This window comes from Microplitis demolitor, chromosome 1 (genome assembly GCF_026212275.2).
Source record: "Microplitis demolitor isolate Queensland-Clemson2020A chromosome 1, iyMicDemo2.1a, whole genome shotgun sequence".
Classification (NCBI taxonomy): domain Eukaryota; kingdom Metazoa; phylum Arthropoda; class Insecta; order Hymenoptera; family Braconidae; genus Microplitis; species Microplitis demolitor.
Window position 1 is genome coordinate 6,932,501 of NC_068545.1, and position 2,975 is coordinate 6,935,475.

The 2,975-nt window shown below is 38.7% G+C and overlaps 1 non-coding gene across 1 annotated transcript in view; it reads right to left on the bottom strand.

The window, feature by feature from the left end:
* Positions 1–1,849, bottom strand: part of LOC128668945 (small subunit ribosomal RNA) — a 1,910-nt gene extending 61 nt beyond the window's left edge. The window contains exon 1 of the ribosomal RNA XR_008404502.1: positions 1–1,849. This exon is cut by the window's left edge and continues 61 nt beyond it. This is a non-coding gene — a ribosomal RNA (small subunit ribosomal RNA).
* Between the last annotated feature and the right edge of the window lie 1,126 nt (positions 1,850–2,975).

The following is a 2,975-nucleotide window of genomic DNA, read 5'->3' on the forward strand; positions in this document are numbered from 1 at the left end:
AATCAAGTTTGGTCATCTTTCCAACAACATCGGCAATGCCGAAACATTGCCGCGCATCAGTCCGAAGACCTCACTAAATCATTCAATCGGTAGTAGCGACGGGCGGTGTGTACAAAGGGCAGGGACGTAATCAACACGAGCTTATGACTCGTGCTTACTGGGAATTCCTCGTTCATGGGGAATAATTGCAAGCCCCAATCCCTAGCACGAAAGAGGTTCAGCGGGTTACCCGGGCCTTTCGGCCAGGGAAGACACGTTGATTCTTTCAGTGTAGCGCGCGTGCGGCCCAGAACATCTAAGGGCATCACAGACCTGTTATTGCTCAATCTCGTGCGGCTAGAAGCCGCCTGTCCCTCTAAGAAGATATTTATTTACGTTGGTAGTAAAAATCACTTGATCCGAAAATCAAGTAAATCTTTCAAGATACCAAAAACGCCTATTTAGCAGGCTAGAGTCTCGTTCGTTATCGGAATTAACCAGACAAATCGCTCCACCAACTAAGAACGGCCATGCACCACCACCCACCGAATCAAGAAAGAGCTATCAATCTGTCAATCCTTCCGGTGTCCGGGCCTGGTGAGGTTTCCCGTGTTGAGTCAAATTAAGCCGCAGGCTCCACTCCTGGTGGTGCCCTTCCGTCAATTCCTTTAAGTTTCAGCTTTGCAACCATACTTCCCCCGGAACCCAAAAGCTTTGGTTTCCCGGAAGCTGCCCGCCGAGTCATCGGAGGAACATCGGCGGATCGCTAGCTGGCATCGTTTATGGTTAGAACTAGGGCGGTATCTGATCGCCTTCGAACCTCTAACTTTCGTTCTTGATTAATGAAAACATTTTTGGCAAATGCTTTCGCTTCTGTTCGTCTTGCGACGATCCAAGAATTTCACCTCTAACGTCGCAATACGAATGCCCCCATCTGTCCCTATTAATCATTACCTCGGTATTCCGAAAACCAACAAAATAGAACCGAGGTCCTATTCTATTATTCCATGCACACAGTATTCAGGCGAAATAAGCCTGCTTTAAGCACTCTAATTTGTTCAAAGTAAACGTACCGGCCTACCTCGACACTCAATTAAGAGCACCGCGATAGGATTAAATTGGACCGCCAAGTTTAACCTTAGCTAAATCCACCGGTAGGACATTCCATAACATGTCAGTTAACACCGCGAGCGATGAACCAACAGTATGAAACACAGATTCAACTACGAGCTTTTTAACCGCAACAACTTTAATATACGCTATTGGAGCTGGAATTACCGCGGCTGCTGGCACCAGACTTGCCCTCCAATGGATCCTCATTAAAGGATTTAAAGTGTATTCATTCCGATTACGGGGCCTCGGATGAGTCCCGTATCGTTATTTTTCGTCACTACCTCCCCGTGCCGGGAGTGGGTAATTTGCGCGCCTGCTGCCTTCCTTGGATGTGGTAGCCGTTTCTCAGGCTCCCTCTCCGGAATCGAACCCTGATTCCCCGTTACCCGTTACAACCATGGTAGGCGCAGAACCTACCATCGACAGTTGATAAGGCAGACATTTGAAAGATTCGTCGTCGGTACTAGACCATACGATCAGCAGAAAGTTATTCAGAGTCACCAAAAGTAACGATGGACAAGCCACCGATTGGTTTTGATCTAATAAAAGCGTTCCTTCCATCTCTGGTCGGAACTCTGGTTTGCATGTATTAGCTCTAGAATTACCACAGTTATCCAAGTAAATGTGGGTACGATCTAAGGAACCATAACTGATTTAATGAGCCATTCGCGGTTTCACCTTAATACGGCATGTACTGAGACATGCATGGCTTAATCTTTGAGACAAGCATATGACTACTGGCAGGATCAACCAGGGAGCTTCGTATATGTTTTATTTTTTTAAAACATTAGAATAACTCCTCTTTTCACTTTATACATACATGATAGTATTTAAAAAATCCTATCAGTTGTTAAAGTGGTGCTGTTTGTAAGCATTTGCTTCATACAACACTTGAAAATTTTTGAATCTACATTATTTATTCAGAAAATTGAATAATAATTTTGTTTTTCAAACATCCTCTTGTTTTTATAATTTTACTCTCGCTAGATATTTTTATCAAAGCGACTTGGTTTTTATATATGTAAACGTGATATTTTATTCTTGCTCGGAAAAAAGTAAGTCAATACTCAGTTTCATATTTGTATACTTCTTTAAAGTTATACATAATATTATGTAAACGCCGTAGCGATTTACCACATAAAGAGTCATTCAGTCATAGACATCGACCCGTGGTAGTGTTACGTTAAAAGTATATAACTTGCCGTAGTCAGTATCTGTCAACTCTTACTCGAGCCGCTTCAACTGACTACTCTTTCATACTAGTACGAGCCAGCGTAAAAAAGAATTATTATGGTAAGGTAACTGCGGGCTTCGCCAGGCATGGCAGATACTACGCTATCTCCCTGCTTCTAAATTACTTGTTGGTACTTGTATTTTATTTTCAATATAACATTCTTGATTTATTTATTCATATGTATATACATATTATTATTATTATTTTTTTTTTTTTTGTTTTAATAAAAATATTTTTTTTTTTATTTTTTTTATTTTTTTTTTTTTTTTTTTTTTTTTTACTGGAAAATAAAATAGTTTTAAAATAGTATAATATATAATAATAATAATAATAAAAATTATTATCGGTTGTATAAAATAACCATTTCTTATCATTGATGTAGTATTATTATATTTACAAAACTTCGAATGACTTTGTAATCTATGATAGTACTTGAACTAAGCTTTGAGCACAGTTGGCTAAGGCAATTGCTTAATACATAATAAACCAAGCTGAAATATTTTGAACGCTATTATCCTAATAATCTTTACCAAATAAAATCTTTTGACTTAAATAATTTTTTAACTATATTATAATTTTATTTGTTCAAACAAATAAAAATTCTTTTATGTACTAAAAATTTTTATTTAATCAAGCTGTCATATTTCAA